The 17,713-nt window shown below is 63.1% G+C and overlaps 1 protein-coding gene across 2 annotated transcripts in view; it reads right to left on the bottom strand.

Moving 5' to 3' along the window:
* Window positions 1–15,686, bottom strand: part of SHANK3 (SH3 and multiple ankyrin repeat domains 3) — a 253,022-nt gene extending 237,336 nt beyond the window's left edge. For both annotated transcript variants that reach the window (XM_068168106.1, XM_068168105.1), the window contains exons 1-2: window positions 15,641–15,686; window positions 5,947–5,996 (exon numbers count right to left, since the gene is read on the bottom strand). The gene's annotated coding sequence lies outside the window, so the exon portion shown is untranslated. The remainder of the gene's footprint in view (window positions 1–5,946; window positions 5,997–15,640) is intronic.
* Window positions 15,687–17,713: the final 2,027 nt, after the last annotated feature.

A 17,713-nucleotide genomic window follows, 5' to 3' on the forward strand; every position in this document is an offset into this window, starting at 1 on the left:
ATGGCCTAATTTCAAGCCCACACACCGGGGGCCAGTTTCCCCTCCTGCGTCAGCGCTGTCTGCAGCCTGTGCAGCGCTGCCCTCACTTTATGTAAGGATTTGCTCACCCGCGGCCGGCAGTCCGCAGCCCGCTCACCTGACGCCTCCCCGGGCTCCCCTCGCCTGGCACACCCCCTGCCCCCGCAGGCACGCTCTGGGGGGCACTGACAGGCCCCAGCCAAGGGGCATACAGAGCCATGCCCTTCAGGAGGGCTCTGGTCCCTCTCAGCGCTTCACGCACGGCAGGGAGGTCTCAGCAGCAGCCCCAGGGATGCGAACAGCCTGCGAGGGAGCGCTGGAAATCGAACAGGGATAACAGCAGCTGGCACCTCGGCAGCAAGGCAGCCTGCACAAGAGCGAGGAGGAGCTCACCAGTCTCAGCATGGGGGCAGAGCAGAGCCTCACACCTTCTGCAGCTTCCCCCGCGGGGGGCATCGCGGCCAGGCACCAGGCTGGGTTAACCCACACCCAACCACGAGGTCTTGCAGGAACCTGCAAGCAGATCTCTCCAGCAAGTAGGCAGCCTGCCTAGGGCTGGCACCGCTGCTTGGCTGAGCCAGGGTTACATCTCTTTACCCCTCCATGCCTGCTGCTGCACTGTTCCAGCTTTGCCCCTCCACTCAGGTGCCTGGCTGCCTGCATTTGGCCCTAAACCGCAGCACTTTGTTCTGTCACCCCAGGACCCCTCCCCCAGCAGATCAGGAACAGAGAGGAGCCCTGTGGGCTGAGCTGGGAACAGATTGAATGGAACAGCCAAACCAATATTAATGCCAATGCCAAGCACACAGAGCTGTGCCCAGCCCAGGAACTGCACAGCACTCACAGCAAGCAGGAAAGCATCCTCAGGAGCAGAACGGTGAGCAAAAGAGCAGGAGAAGCAGAAGGAAGAGGCTCAGGAGGAGTCCCAGCCCCAGCACCCCTCCCCCTTTACATGCAGAGATGCTGCTGGGATGGGATGGACCTGCAGCCAGCTCAGGGCAGCTGCCCCAGCTTCTGCCCCTGCCAGCTTCACCCTGGTTGCCTCCAAACGGCTGGCAGGATCCCAGCCCAGCCAAAGCAGGGCACCAGTGACTCTGTGACATCCCTCTGAGGAACAGGGTCTCCTGAGACTGGGAAGCATGGGAGCATCTGGTTCACCACATCCCCAGGTGCCCCTCCACAGCTGGTCCTTCGGGCATGGCACAAGGGACCTGCAGGCAGCTGCTCTCTGGCCCAAATGCAGCTGTCCGGGGGGGGTGGCAGGGAGTGACAGCATCCATGCAGTGGGAAACAGGTCCTGGGGTCATGCTGATGCGTGGAGAAGCAAAACCACCCCAGCTCTGCCCCACAGCCACACGCAGGCAGGGCAGCAGCTGTGCCAGCTCGCTGAACTCCAGGGCTCCCCTGGCACCCCAGGGCTGTGGAGGGTAAAAGGGGACCAAGGGGACCACCCGAGCTGGGGTGGGTGCAGTGAGCAGCACACAAGGCTGTCACTCCTGGGATCACTGGGCATGAGCCCTGTACCCTGGGGCTGCTGCCCTGACAGCACCGACCAGGACAGCCCCAGACCTCCCCCGACCCCACCAGCACCAAGGCAGCTGCCCTGGGACAGGGTGGCACATCCACACACCTGCCCCAGCATGGACCCTTCTAGCACAGCCACAGAGCCCAGGCCATGCCTGCTCCTCAGATGCATGCTGACACATGCTCCAGCAGCTCCCACCCCAGCTCTGCTCCTGCACTGGCCCCATCCTGCTCCTGGCCCTGCCTGCAGCTCCTGTGCAAGATCCTCACCACTCCTGAGTCCCTCCAGGGTTGGGGAGTCCTGGGTCACGCAGAGCAGCCCTGCCCGGAGCCCCAGCCCTCTGCAGCCCTTCAGGGGGTGCAGCCCTCACCTCGGAGCCTTGGGGCACGTCCGCCTTGGCATGGCTGGCGATGCCCATGAGGGAGCAGAGCCGTCCTCTGGCCCGGACTGGCTGTCACTGATTGACCAGGGCTGGCCGCGGCTACGGCTGGCGCACGGTCGATGGTCGCAGACTCTGTGGCAGGCGGGGCGGGGGGGACCGAGCAGCGGGAGGGACGCTGCTGCCCTCGGCTCGGTGCCCCTCGCAGGATGTGGGGAGGCTCCAACCGGCCCCGGGGCTGGCAGGCAGGGCCCTGCCCGGAGCCTCATCCTTATCTGGGCACAAGCAGGTCAGACGGCCCCGCTGTTTGCCGTGGCCCTGTCCCAGCCACACGTGATGGGGAGAACAAGGCAACCTGTGCCAGCTCAGCAATCTCCTTTACCACCACCACCTGTGGCCTCCAGCACTGTCCCAGGCGGGCTGGGCAGGGCTGTGGGCGCTGTGGCCCCAGCCTGGGTGTGGGGGTGCCCGTGGCTAACGAGGGAGCAGTGCCCATCGACCAGTGTCCTGCAGAGCCTGCCGGGTAATTCTCCTGCCCATCGATCTCCCTCTCCCTGTTTGCCAGGGTTACTGGGTCACTGGGCATGAGTAGATGATTAAAGAGCAAGTCCTGCACCTCCTGGGAGCAAACCTGCTGCCAGCCCTCAGCTTCCCCAGGCTCCTCTCCATCAGAGCTGCTCCCTGCCCTGCAGTGCCCCCCACACCTGTCCCAGCTCCTAGTGAAGCCTCGGTGCCCATGGTCCTTCCTCCCGCTGCCCTCACCCCTCCCAGTGCAGCACACCCTCAGAGTCAGCCCCATGGGCCACCCAGCACCCCAGTCTGTCCCTACAGGGCCCTAGCTCAGGGTGCCCCAGCCTGGAGGCGGGGCAGAGAGGCTCAGATGGCTGAAGCTCAGAAGCCGCAGGACCCAGGCCCCTGCCACGCAGCTGGCATCCACGGCGTGCCATGAGGGAGCTCACCGGAGCTGGCACCACTAACACAGGGCTGTGGTGTCTGCTGCTGTCCCCAGAGCCCCATCACCCCCCAAGCCCGTCCCAGTGTGGAGACCCAGGCCTCAGGGGCTGCAGAGCCCGGCAGAGCCCAGCACCAAGAGCCAGGGAAGGCGTCCCCAGAGCAGGAGGCAGGGGATGGCTGCAGTGAAAGGAGCTCGGTGGAGGGCCTGGGGGGCTCCTCGGGCTCCCCCCGCAGCGGCTGGGAGCAGCAGTGGTGTGTAGCCATAGGAACATCACTTAACAGTCACCTTGGAAACCACAGCTCCACGCTCCCGGAGCACGTGTGGGGCCCTGTGCGCCCCGGTCGGGGTCCCCAGCCTCGCACCCTCCTTCCTGCTGCCACCCCAGCCGGCAGGGACAGCGGGGACAGGGGCAGACCCCTCCTCACTGCACCACCACAGCAGCTGGAAACCACCACCAGGATCAAAGCCTTCCAGAGTCTTGTGGACCGCAGGTCCTGCTGCCTGGATGTGTGCACTGCAGGGCCTGGCAGCTCCTCTCGTCCCACCGGCCCCTGAAACCCCTCATGTGGAGCCAGTGCATCAGAACCCCTCCCACACACACCCCCCAGCCCACCAGCACATCAGACCATGCCTGGGCCAGGCACACCTGCCGAGCACACAGCCAGGAGGATCCCGACCCTGGAGCCTGCCCCACCGTGGACAGGCTGGCAGGATTCCCATCTGCTCCCTCTCTCTCTGGGCACAACTGTAGGCAGGCACAGCCAGGAAGGTGGCACCAGCCCAAGGACAAATAAATACAGGGTTCCCACACCTCCCACTCCCATCTCAGCAGCCTCGCCCCATCCCTGCACAGTGGGCAGCAGGTAAGCACCCAGCCCCTCAACACGTGGGTGATGCCATGCCCCAGGCTGACCCAGCTCAGTGCCCTGCACAGCTCAAAAGCTGCAGGAGCTCCAGGGCTGCCCTGTGCCCACTGCCAGTGCCAGCTCAGGAGAGGCAGACACAAGGAGAAGCCAGAACCCCGAGGGCTTCTAGCAGCCCTGCTGCTGTCAGGACTCACCACTACTTCATCATCCTCACCAGCAAGGCCACATCACCACCCCCAAGCCACCCTCACCCACCATGGCCTCAGCCCTGCCCCAGCCCCCACCCCTGCCAGTGCCCCCCTGCCAAAGCTCCAGGCCCCCACAGCAGAGCACAGGGTCCAGGGCTGCTGGTGCTGACCAGGGGCATGTATCTGACCTGCTGCTAGGTGCTGCCTGGGTGCAGAAGCTATCCAGCGCCGGTCTGGGGGTGGCTGCCACCCCACAACAACATCCTGCCAGGGCAGGGGCCCCAAGCACCCACTGCTGGGGCAGCCTGGAGGAGTGCTCAGCTGCTGAGCCCTGGCTAATAGGATAACCTGCCTCCATCTGCCTGTCTGAGGCTGGACGCTAATCCTGGCATCCCTGCACCCCTTCCCGCCCTGCAGGGCCTGCCCCGGGCAGAGCTGCTCTGGCACAAGAGGTTCAGGCAGCTAAGGTGGGCACAGAGCAGGGGCAGGGCTGTGCCAGGCTCCTGACCCAGCTACTCTCAAGGATCCTGAGAAGCATCTCCATGTCCCAGGGGTGCCCCTTGCCCTTCAGGGCTGCAAACAAAGCCCTGCAGCAGGGACCCCATCTCCAGGGGCCCTCCTCCCGGGCGGATCTGCTGCTGTGCCGCGAAGCCAGGAGGCGCAGGTCCGAGCGGGGTCTCCCGTGGAGTGATCTGCCATGGGTGCCCCAAGAGGGTGCTGCCACGGCACCAGGGGCGTGCCCTGCCGGCCCTGGCTGTGCCGCGGGCCCAGGCAGAGCCGCCTTCCCCCAGCACAGGAGGCAGGAGAGGAAAAGCTTGGCAGGACGCCCGTGTGGCTCAGCGCAGCCACAATCCATCCCCGCCTCCCCCCCAGCAGACTCCAGGGCTGCACCTGCCCTGCATTGGCAGCCGGCGCCTAGACAACTGGCGCAGCCCTGCGGAGCAGCACCCCTGGCAGCACACGGCCGTGGCACAGCGTGGCACAAACACAGAGGGCAGCCCAGCCCCCGCCGCGCTCCCGGCCCCCGCAAGGGAACGCGGCACAGCCCACGCTGGGCACCGCCAGCTGCCAGGAGAACTCGGGAGGTGAACCCAGGGCCTTCCAGGGGCCTTGGAGCGGAGCTGCTGGCCCTGGAAGGAGCCTGCTGAGTGGCACCCAGGCTGCTGGTGCCTTGGCATTTGACCTGTCCTTAGCTTCTGCTCTGGCTCCCAAGCCTTCGCCCTGCAGCCTGGCATCCCTGGCTTGCTGTGTGCCACAGCCCGGCCTGCCTGGTGTCCAGGGAGAAGGGGTGGCCACAGCAGGTGCCCATGTTGTTGGCACAGGGGTCCCTTGCTCCTCAGCTTGTCCCTGCCCTGAGGTGGGACATGGCAAATGTCGGTGGTGAGTGGGGCTGGCAGGTCACAGCCTGGGGGCAGGGGCAGAAGCTGGAGTCCCTTGCAGACCCCAGCCCTGGTGCAGATGGGGACACATCTGGAAGGACACACTGCAGGTGCCCTCAGGCAGGGCAGGAAAAAGCCCCATGGCATGGGGCAGCAGCCAAGCAGCCAGGACTGGAAGCAGCACCCACAGCAATGGTGCCTGTCCCAGCAGAGATCCTGGATCCCATCTGGATGGACCCAGGCAGAGCTGGGCAACCAGTATGCCCCTCAGGACCTTTCCTCTTGATGTCTCCTCAAAGCACATCATGGAGTAATGACCTACCCTGGACTTACAACTGCTCCTCCTGGACTCACAACTGCTCCTGCATCACTTGCAGCCCGCCTGAACATGTCCTGTCCCACCCAGCTGGAGCTCTGCCACCCTTTGCCAGCCCCAGCCCTGTCTCTGTCCTTAGCCCCCCACACAGCTAACCCTGAGCACCACAGCCAGGGCCCATCCCCACTGCCACAGACAGGCCAACCCCTCTCAGGACGAGGCTGCAGGGTCCCTACCAGCCTGAGCCCTCTCCACACCACCTCCCCTCAGGAGAGCCAGAGCACTTCCAAAAGCCAAGAGAAGGACAGGGCAGTGCTTACCTGGAAGGACTGTCACAGGCACGGGGTCACAGCACTCCCTCCTCATCAACCTGTGGGCAGCAGATCAAGGACAGCATCAGTGCAGTGTCCCTGGGGACACTTCAGCCATGTAGAGGCAGCCTCAGGAGAGCAACCTACAGGGCTGGGGCCGAGAGCACCCCCAGAGCAAACACCCCACGGGACACCAGGAAGAGACACAAAGTCACCCAGGGCTTGCACCCACGGCTGCTGCCCACTACAGCAGAGTGCTCAGCACCCCTGCACCCCCAGCCTCCTGCCTACCTGAGCCCCCCTGAACCCCATGAGCAGACAGCTGCTGCCCACCACAGCAGAGTGCCCAGCACCCCTGTACCCCCAGCCTCCTGCTCCCACCTGAGCCCCCCTGAGTCCCATGGGCAGACCAGCTGCTGCCCCAGTGAGAGCCACGAGAGCTCTGCCCATCACCCAGGTGAGCTGGAGGACTGGCAGGTGTCCTTGGGCATCTCTGCCACCCTGGGTAAGGTCCTCAGGCACCTCTCCCACCCTGGATCAAGTCCTTAAGCACCTCTCCCACCCTGGATCTGGTGCTCATGCACCTCTCCCACCCTGGATCAGGTCCTCATGTACCTCTCCCACCCTGGGTCAGGTCCTCATGTACATCTCCCACCCTGGATCAGGTCCTCAAGTACCTCTCCCACCCTGGATCAAGTCCTTAAGCACCTCTCCCACCCTGGATCTGGTGCTCATGCACCTCTCCCACCCTGGATCAGGTCCTCATGCACCTCTCCCACCCTGGATCAGGTTCTCATGTACCTCTCCCACCCTGGATCTGGTGTTCATGCACCTCTCCCACCCTGGATCAGGTCCTCAAGTACCTCTCCCACCCTGGATCAGGTCCTCATGCACCTCTCCCACCCTGGATCAGGTCCTCATGCACCTCTCCCACCCTGGATCAGGTTCTCGAGAGCTACTCCACCCCAGCTTGTTTACTCTTGGGCAGACCCCCGGGCAGGTCACAGCCTGAGACCAGGAAAGGCTGGAGCTGCATTGCCAGCAATGCTAAGAGCCACTTCCTCCACGGGGTCACCCTTCTTGTCGGGGACAAGCAAGAGGGGCCCAGCTGGGCGCTGGGCCCACCTCCAGAAGACAGAGGAGAGGTGCCCCGGGCTCAGGCGGGAGGAGTGCCTGCAGATGCCTCTGCTCCCCCGTGTGCTGGGAACGTGCTGGCCCTGCTCGCTCCGCTCGCTCCTCATTAAGGCTCCTTCCTGGGTGAGCAGCTGAGATGGCTGCTGTGTTGTAGGGAATTAAAAATGCATGACTTGGGGTTTCTTGGAGCATGCCTGTTGTGCTGCAGCTGGTGCCAGCAGAGCAGGGTGCTGAGGAAGAGAGGGGGGAGGAAGGGGCCGGCGCACGCGTTCCCTTTGTGCCAGGAGCTCGCCGTGCGCTGCGTGGGCAGAGGGTGCCGCCAGGCTCTCAGAACCTTCCTTAGGACACGCGGCCCGGCCTTCGCTGGCAGAGGGGTGGCAGCCCCTGTCACGCACCTGGGACACTTCACAGCCATGGGGTGCCCCCCTGCCTGTCAAAGGAGGCTGCTCGGGTCCCAGCAGGGGCCACAGCGAGGCGCCCCGGGCACGGCTGCCACAGCCCCAGCTGCTCCTCTCTGGAGAAGAGCTCACAGGACCCCGTGGGAAGAGAGCAAAGCCACCAGAGCTGCTCCCGTGGGCTGTCCTGGTTCTGTCTGGGATGGGGTTAATTCCTTTCCGCAGCTGGCTCTGGATAACCTGGAAACAGCTGATGGTGGAATCGTTGCTAAGTAGCACTCATCCCAAGTTAAGGATTCCTCCAAGCAGGAGCACAAGGAGCTGGGAGGGAGCAGGGCCAGGAGAGCTGAACCCAGCCAGCCACAGGGGATGTCCCAGCCCACAGAAGACCATGCCCAGTGTACAAACTCGGGCAGCTGGCCAGGAGGGGCAGATGCTTGGGCATCAGCTGGTGGAGGGTGGGCACCTTCATGGTGCACCCCTTGCCTTGGGGCTTATTTCCCTCTCTTTTTGCTGTGTTTATTTCACTGCTGTCATCATTATCCTGGTTCATCTTAGTTGTTACAACTCTTCTCATTTCAACCCAGGAGGTTTACCTTTTATCCTGACCATCCTCCCCATCCCACTGTGCAAAGTAACAGGTGAGAGGCTGTGTGGGGCTCAGCGGCCAGCTGGGGTTAAACCACAACAAGGACCAAAGCAAACTGGCACAGGGCACGTGTGTGTGTGCGTGTGCCTCTGTGTGTGTGTGTGTGCCCTGCTGGGGCATTCAGGGACCACAGTGCACTGAGACTCTGCCCCCGTAGCACTGGCAGTACCAACCCACACGCCCCACCATGCCTGCTGGCCCTGTTCTGTAGAATCATAGAATCATTTGGGTTGGAAGAGACCTTTCAGATCATGGAGTCCAACACTTAACCCAGCACTGCCAGGGCTCCACCAACCCATGGTCCTCAGCACCACAGCTCCATAAACCCCTCCAGGGATGGGGACTCCAACACTGCCTTGGGCAGCCTGGGCCAGGCCTGGACAAGCCTCGAGGGACAGAAATTGTTCCTCATGGCCAAGCTCAACCTCCCCTGGGCCAACCTGAGGCCAGCTCCTCTTGTCCTATACATGCTCTGGGCCTCTGCATGGGCATCATCTAGCCAGCCACCCAAACCACAGCAGTCATCTGCAGCACAGGAGCCTTCCACAGGCACACACCAAGGCCCCAGGTTGTGCCAGCTCTTGGCACAGCCACGGCACTGTCCTGGGAAGCCAAGCTTTGAGCCCCTGCTGGCATCTTGTCCTGAGCCAGCCAAGCACCAGCTGCATTTTACCAACATCCTGGGCATGAGAGGGTTGGGGCAGCAGAAGCATCAACAGAGCACACGGGGGAGAGGTGCCAGCAGAGCCATGCCCCTGGGCACAGCCCCACGTGTCCAACACATGCAGGACTGGGCCCCAGGGCTCCCAGGAAGAAAGCAAACCCAGGGAGACTGAGAAACAAGCAAGAAGGACCAAAGGGCAAAGGAAAAAAACCAAAAAGCTGTCATAAGAGAGAGGAAGGAGCAGGGACTGCTGCTTCAGGAGCAGGCAAACAAGAAGGGATGCAGATAAAAGCTGTCACCTCCTGAGCAGCCTGCAGAAAGGAGCAGACACTTCTACTCCTTTCATCTCCCAGCACCAGGGCAGGGGAAGTGCTGCGGATCTCGCAACAAGGAAACACTTCCCATCGCCTGCTACAGGGCCATGCAGCCCCCTGCCACAGCAAAGCCCTCAGGCCCAGGATGGTGCAAGTTCTGGAGGGTTCTGTGGCTGAGGGCACCACCCAGCAGCACTGACCTGGGGGGATGCTGAGCAGCCCCTCCAGCAGATCACTCCTCGGCCAGTGCCTGGCTCCCTGCGGCAGTGCCAGAGAAGGGTCAGGGCAGCCAGATGGTCCCAAAGGGTGGCTGTGAGCTGCAGAGTGGCTCAGCTCTCAGCAGGACCTGGGAGCTCCTTCTGGCTTCCATAGATTCATAGATCCACAGAATGGTTTGGGTTGGAAGGGACCTTCAAGATACCTGGCTCCAACCTCCCTGCCATAGACCAGGACACTTCCTGCTAGACCAGGCTGCCCAAGGCCCCACCCAACCTGACCCTGAAGAAAAGGAAGAGGAGAAATGCCTCCTTCCACCCTCTCCATCCCACCCTGACCTCCTGGGCCAGCACAACAACCTCCTGAGCTCCTGCTGAGCTCAGTCTCTTGAGCACCACCTTTTCTGCCCTCAGCTGAAGAGGAGCAGGGGGAACCTCGACCGTGGGGACATACATCCCGTAACACCAAAGGCCCTGATCTGCAGGGGAAGCAGCCTGGGGGAGAAATTAACTGCTTATAAGATGAGCATCTTCTCCCAGTCCTGATAAGAGGCCGAGGAGATTGATGAGTTTATTATTGGAGCTGATAAATTAAACTCTTCACAGAGGAATAAATTATGCAGATGCTCTGCGATGTATTTAGACTGCAGCTCGCAGGCTGCCGGGATCTGAGCCCTGACGGTCCCCCAGGATCCTGCTGTCTGTGGAGCCAGAGGGGCCTTGTTCAGACGAGCAAGGGGAGCTCCAGGAGGGGTTGTTTCTTCCTCTTGCTGCGAGCGGCAGTCCTGCCTCTCACTTGTCTGGGGCTGACTCTTCCACTGGGGAGGTGCAGTTCCCCCCTGCTCCCCGTTCAGCTGCTTCCCTTTCTGGGATGAGAGTGAGGCCCACAGCCTGGCAGCAGCTGGTCCCCAGCAGTCTGATAAGCAAGACATGATCAGAAATGACAAGTAAGTGGAAGTAAAACTGTCCCCAAGACAGAACGGGGAGCTGGGGAGCATCTGGAGACTCCTCTCTATCTCGGGAGCGTTGTGAGTATGTCTCTGTGCACAGAGAGACCTCCATGGGGCTCTGCTGCGGCAGATGGGATGCAGGCAGATGCCTGTGCTCAGGGTTCACACAAAAGGGACACTGCCCCTTTCTGCCTCCTGGCAGGCCCTGTCCCCACAGAGGGACAATGCAGCTTGGTCCCTCTCACAAGCACCATCAAAGAATCCATTCCAGCTGCTCCAGAGGAGAAACACAGACAAAGCCTGGCCCAGACTGCCACTGCACATCTCTGAGTGCGCACTCTGCTCCAGCCATGCCACAGCCAAAGTGCCACCGTGGGACCACACTGCCTGGCACAGCCTGCACAGGCGTTGCTGCCCCACGGGGAGGCTGGAGGGGAGCAGCCAGGGGGAGTTTGGGTATGGCCAACCTGAGCTAGCAGGCTCCTGCCACAGCTCTGGGTACCTGTGACCCCACAGAGGGGCAGGAGGTGTTGAGGAAGGGGCTCAGCCTGCAGCCCCCAGCAGGCTATGTCCCATGTGCCCAGCACACCAGGAGCTGTAGCCTCTTCCTGCCGAGGCCGGGAATGTTCCACAATTCCTCCTTCAGGCAGGGAAAGGTCCTCAGGCAGCCCAGCCCACAGCCAGCTTCCGCCGGCGCTGAACAATAGCATCCAGGGCTGAGTGCTTGTGGGGCCACCATGCTTCCTGCCATTCTTTGCACACCCCTGAGGATGTCTATAAAAAGCAGAAGAATCCAGACCTGGAAGTTTAAACCACTCCTTAAATAAGCCAGGAATGCCAGGCTTTCCTGGGGCAAGGAGCCCTGCGGACCCCTGCAGCAAGAGGGAGGTGGGACACAGCCCCAGAGCCGTCGGTTCCTGTCCTGGGGAGAAGCGCAGCCCTGAACCGCATGGCACCCCCCGGTCTCTCGGTGCCAACAAGACCCAGCCAACCACCAGACCCACCTCTGCCCACCGAGGCCTCTCTGTTTCTCTGCTAAGTCACCCACCTTGGCGTGAAAGAACAACCCAGAGAACCAGTTCCTTCCAAAGGAGCAGCCCCTCAAGGCAGGGTCCGCCACCACCCAGACCCACCAGGGAGGGCTCAGGGCAAGCCGAGGCTGTTTGTGGGGTGCACACCCTGCAAGGGTCCTGGGGTTCTGGCTCTGCCCAGGGAGGGTCTTGCACTGATGGTCCTCCTGCACCATGCCAGGCCCAGTCCCCACTAGTCACCCGTGCAGCTGCAGCTGAGTCTGGGCAGCATCCAGAGCCACCATCTCCCAGAGCTGCTGCCAGTGAGGGCAGAATGCTGCTGCCAGAGAGGTCTTTCAATATTTCATGCCACAAGAGCCTCCTGCTCGACCTGCTTCTCTGGTTACCACAGTCCCGCTGCCTGCTGCTCCCCACGACGAGGTGGGCAGGCTGACTCCAGCTCCTGACCCAGACACCCCACCCCTGAGAGTTTGGGCTGACCCTTAAGAGACTTCCCCAGAGCCAGCTGCCTCCCCTACCCACGCTGACAGCCAGAGCCCAGGCATGCAGGAGCCCGAGCCTGTGCCCGTTGTCACAGTGACAGCAGCTCAGCTGCCTTCGGGAGTGGGATGGCAATTTACTCTTTGTGCTCTTTTTAGCTGCCTGGCTCCCCCCCCTGCTCCAGGCCTGCCTTGGCTGGGGGATTCCTACCCCACCACCCTGCCAGCCCCACGGAGCTGATGAGTCTCTCTCTGCACCCCGCGGCTCCCACTCTTGTGTCCCTGCTGTCAAGAGCCAGCAGCTGCCGGCTCCCAGGCTAGCAGGGGCAGCAGGCTGGTGGAAGCAGGGTAGGGCATGGCCAGACCCCCTTGCTGCCTGGGTGAGGACCCTAGCAAGACAGCTCTGCTTCCTCTGTGCGTCCCAGCTCCCCTCACAGCCCCTCCTGAGCAAAGGCAGAGAGGGGCAGGAGCCAGGAGCCCTCCTGACTGACCGCTGGCTGCAACCCACCCGTGGAAGGCTCCTCAGCCCAAGGGCACTGCCAGCAGCAGCTCCACTCCCACGTCTCACCACATGCATGCCCTTGCCTCTGCCCTGGCTCTACCCCAAATGCCATCACCGGCCCTCTGCCAAGCCCCGCAGCATCCATGAGCTCTGCTCCAGGGCAGGACCAGCTCCCCATCAGGCCAGGCTCCATCACCCCACGGGATACCTCAGCCTCAGAGGGGCAGGGGAGCCTGGGCTGCCTGCCATGCCCCCTCCCCAGCTGCCCCCCCAGCCCCGTACGCTGCTGGCACACACGTGCCTCACCATTTGCATAGGCACTCACGCACGCCTCTGCAGAGGCCGCAGCCAGGAATTTTTAGCTGGTGGGAATCTCAGCAGAATATTCTGTCAGCTCTGCTCGTGTGTCTGCTGGAGTGGGCACCCCCCCACACAACACCCCCCCCCCGAGCACGGCAGTGGTGCCAGGGACGGGGTACTACAGACCACACAACGTGTTGGGATCACCACACTAGCAGCACCAGGCGGCGTGTGGTTATTTGGGTGCTGCATGCTGCACGGTGAGGAAAGGATTTGGTTATTGTCTGCAAAAGGGCCCTGCAGCATTCTCCTCCATGCCCCTTTTTGCCCTCAGCCCCTTTTGCCCCTTGCAGGTTCAGCTTAGGCAGCAAAACCTCCCTGGAGGGCTCCTGTGCAGGGGCAAACCACAGGAGGACTTGGACGCGCAGTTAAGTTTAGCAGCTAAGGAGACGATGGATGCTTGTTAGGTCTCATCTCCATCACCCCATGTCACCACCGAGGCAGAGGGACTACAGAAGTTTCTTGTTAAGTTTAGAAAGGCCCTACCTTGCCCTGCTCCACACTGTCCCCAGGCCCCAAGCCCCAACCCTGAGCCTCATGCCATGTGCACAGGCAGTGCCCACACTACGCTCTCTGCTCAGACACAGCTGTGAGGTCCTCAGTTCCACTCCTGCTCTCAAGAGCCTGAGGTCTTCTGCATCTTGTCCCACACCTGGGAGGGTCACAGCAAGCATCACTTAGCCAGCCCAGCCCAGAAGACACCAACCAAGAGCCATGGCAGGTCCTGGGCCAAGGTATCCTCTGGGGGATCAAGACCAAGAGAAGGCTAAGCGCTGCAGAGGTCAGCACCCCCAGTCCTCAGCTCCTCTCCTTACCACCCAAGATGGCACAAGCACACAAGAGCAAGAAGAAGGCCTTGTGAGACACTTTCCCACCATGCCTTGCTACAGGCACCTTTGCAAAGCCAGCTTCACATCTCAGAGATGCCTGGCAGAGGTAGTCCTTCCATCACTGAAGGCTTTGAGGATCCCTGCCCATGGGCATGGAGGCTTCCTTCCTGCATCCCAACCCACAGCAGCACCCCAGGCACCGGTGCCTGTGCTGGCCAACCCAGCTCTGGACTTTTCTGCTCCCTTGTCCCAGTTGTGGAAGAGCAGTAGAGTGGCAGACACTTTTGCAGCAGTTCCCTGAGGCAGCAGGGCCAAGCAAAACAGCAAGATGGCTGAGACTGAGTCAGGAGGACACAGCCACACAAAGCCTCAACAGGCCTGTCCAGCACTCCCTGAGCCCAGGCAGCGGCCTGCTGGCTGTGACAGCACAGGCTGGAGATGACTTTACCACACAAACTGTGCTTAGCAAGGGAGCACAGAGCACAGGGAAATGGAGCCTGCAGCACCACGTGCAAAGCCCCAAGGGCAGACACCCCCACTTCTGCTCATGTACACCAGGACCACCAACAGAGAAGTCACAAAGCGCTGCCATGCCTTCACCAGAAGTCCTTCTGCTGCCTAAACACCACTGGACCACACTGCAGGCATCGTGGTCCCCATCCTCTGCCACAGCTACCAAAACTCAGGGCTCCTGCTCCCCAGCACCAGCCCCCAGCACCAGCCACGGTCTCAATCCCTACGTGCCTCTTCCCACCACAGCAGCTGCCCCCAGGCACTTTCAGCTGGCTGCAAACCTCAGCCCTTGCTCCCCAAAACAGATGCCCTGTGGCAGCCGCAGCCCCTACCTGCTGTCCACACTCCCCAAAGTACCTCACATCCCCTACCCCCAGCACAGGCACCCCAGTTCCAGCCACAGCTCCTGTCCTGATGGACCAACACCCCCCCAAGACTTCCCACTGCCCCCCACGGCCCCTGTTTCCTCCAGAGGCCCCACTGGCCGCTGCAGCTGCGGCCACCCCATGAGTACAGCCCCCAGGACGGGCACCCAGCCGCGACCCACGGCCCACATTCCCCAGCACAAACACGCGGGGACCACCCCCCGGCCGGCACGCCCCGGCCCTGTGCCCACTCACACCGCAGCCCCCCCGCAGCACACCGATGCAACTCCCCCGCCCTGCACGCCCCCCGACCGGCCCCGCCTGCCGCCGCCTCTGCCTCCCACCCGCCCGGGCACGGGCTCCAGCGGAGCCCTCCCGTTGGTGCCCCTCCGAGCCGCCGGACCCGGAGCGCGACCTCCAGGCAGGGCTGAGCGCCGGCTCCGCTGGGCGCCCCGCTCCCCGCCCCGGCTCCGCTCGTTACCTGCGGGACGGCGGGCGGCGGGGCCCGAGCCACCATAGCCGCGGTGCGGCCGGGGGCAGCGGCGGCCGCCGGCGGCGGGAGGGCGCGGAGCGGAGCGGGGAGCGGGGAGCAGGGACCGGAGCGGGGAGCGGAGCGGGGCGGGGGCGGCGGGGCCGGGGCGGGGAGCGGCGCGCGCGGCGAAGCCTCCGCGAACTCGTCCCCCGCCGCCGGCAGCGGGTGTTAGTTTAAGGAGTTGTCATGGCAACGGGGAACCGGGAGCGCGGCGAGGGGCGGGCGGAGGCAAACTTCAGAGGCGGCTGCTCCGGCCCCGGCATCCGCGGCCACCGCTGCCCCGCAGCCGCTACCGGCTTCCCGCCGCTTCCACCCCGCCGGGCTCCCGCCGCCCCCGCCCGCGGGGACGCGCCCGGCCGCGGCTCGGCCCCTTCGCCGGCAGCCCCGGGAGGAAGCGGCGGCCGGGGGCGAGGGCAGATCTGAGCCCCGGCGTACTCCCGCGGAGTGCCCCCCCACGGTCCTGCACAGCGCCCCGGGGCCGATGGGTGCTCCGATAACAGGGCTAGGGTGCCCACGTAGCACCACTTCGCCCACCGCCAGGCACCGGGGCCAGCCCTGCCCCGGACCCCAGGGCGAGGAACCAGAACTGCTCCAGCCCAGCCAGTTCCACCGCGGGCACCGGGGTGCCCTTCCCAGGGCTGGCACGGCCCCACCGCAGGCACCGGGGTGCCGTTGCCAGGGCTTGCACGGCCCCGCCGAGAGAAGGGGAGCCCCAGTCCCAGCGTGCTGGGGTCAGCCGGGCACCCCTCCATCCGTCCCGGTGCCGTTACCTGTCCCGGGTCTGTGTGTTCCTCAGGCTGCTCCCGCTGCCGACGCCCGCGGAGCTGAAGCCTGCAGGAAGCCCCGGGCCGCCAGCTCAGCCCCTTTCCTGTCAGGAAGGGGACACCCCTGGCCCTCGCCGAGCTCCACACCCCGCGTCCTGCTGTCGTCAGCCTGAGACATGCGGACGTCCCGGGTCAGGCCCTGGCCACCAGGTCCCACAGTTACACACGGGCTGCACACGCATGGCCTTGGGGTCCGTGCGGTGCTGAGCATCACAGGCGTCCGTGGCATGTGCATGGATCTGGGAGACTGTGGGGTGCTGAGCATCATGGGGGTTGTGACATGAGCATGGCCTTGGGGGTGCTGAGCATCACAGGGGTTGCGGCATGCACGGCTCAGGGGACTGGACTCAGGATGTGCCTCCGCATCCTATCTGGGAGCCAGGAAACACCTTGTCAGAGCTGGGATTCTCCCTTCCTGTGGGAGTTCCATGGCCGAGAGGAAGCCCCTGTGTGGGGCTGAGAGCCCAACACCGGCAGCAGAACTGGAAGGACAAACAGACGGTGCCCTGGACACTTGCTGGGGCACATAGTCTGCCCTGGCCAGCCATGGGTGGGATGAGGGTGGGCAGGGACAGGGCAACGGAGAGGGGCTGATCCAGAGAGTAGGCAGCACCCTTGGCAGAGCTGTGGTGGGAGGGAGGGACCCTGCCCTGCCAGTTTCATCTGTAAGGCAGCACAACCCCTCTCACCCTGCTGCCCACCCCTCTTGTGCCTCCATAATCCCACCACCTGCCCAGCCCGGCATGCCATCGTACCTGCTCCCTCTGCCCAGCCTGCCACGCTATCGTACCTGCTCTTCCTGCCCAGCCTGGCATGCCCTGCCCGGCCCGGCGTGCCCCGGCCCCGGCTCCGCTCGCCAGCTTCCATGCGTGCGGCAGCAGCGTGCAGCTGCGGTGCAGCACAGCCACGTGTCTGTGTGGGCTCTGCTGGAAGGAGGTCAAGTGCTTCCAACCACCTCAATGAGGCACACGGGGACCCACAGCCTGTGCAGAGTCCCCTGTGCCTCGAGTGCCTTGTGCCCCTCCAGGAGAGGTTGCTCTGCCAGGTTCGGTCCCCCCTTTGGGCAGCAGCAATCCCCCTGCAGCAGTCACACCCCGCTCGGGGGAGCCACAGGAGGGATGGACCCATCCGGCTGGCTGCAGGACGCTGCCAAAATCATAGACTCATAGCATCATAGAATTGTCAGGGTTGGAAAGGACCTCGAGGATCATCCAGTTCCAAACCCCCTGCCATGGGCAGGGACACCTCACACTACAGCAGGTTGCTCACAGCCACATCCAGCCTGGCTGCAAAAACCTCCAGGCATGAGGCTTCCACCACCTCCCTGGGCAACCTGTGCCAGTCTCTCACAGCCCTCATGGGGAAGAACTCCTTCCTGACGTCCAATCTGAATCTACCCATTTCTAGTTTTGCTCCATTCTCCCCACTCCTATCACTCCCTGACACCCCAGGGAGTGTCACTTGTCACCAGCTCACCTGTTTCCTTCCTGAGGGACCCACACCTTCCCTAGGCTTCTTTTTACCATTATTATACCTATAGAAATGTTTGCTGTTCCCCTTGATCTCCCTGGCTAGATTTGATTCTTCTTAATTTAATTCTTCTCCCTCTCCCTGGGACAGCTCTCAGCATCCCCTGGGATCTGTGCTGGCTGTAGTTCCCACATATCCCTTCCCCAACTCTCCAAGGGGAACTGCAGCCACCAAGGGAAGTTCTTCCTGTGGCTTCCCAGGTCAATGTTGCTACCTCAGAGGCTTGGACATAGCATCCAGGCTCTGCCTGTGCCTTTGCCCTAGTTTTGGTGATGAGATGTTCAGCTGCCATTCTTTGGGCACTGTTTAGCTCATGGAGGCAAACTTCCTGGACTTCCTTTGTGAGCCTGGAGAGCTGAGAACACATAGTTCCCATAAAACTGACACATTGCCCCCTGTCCCCGCGCTCCAAGTGTCCTCAGAGCACTGCAGCACTCCCTCCACCAGCTCAGAGCTGCTGCTGGGATGAGGGCTGCAGCCCCACGGCAC

Source organism: Melanerpes formicivorus, unplaced genomic scaffold (assembly GCF_026170545.1).
Source record: "Melanerpes formicivorus ecotype bairdi unplaced genomic scaffold, bMelFor1.0.p_v2 SCAF_132, whole genome shotgun sequence".
Lineage (NCBI taxonomy): Eukaryota > Metazoa > Chordata > Aves > Piciformes > Picidae > Melanerpes > Melanerpes formicivorus.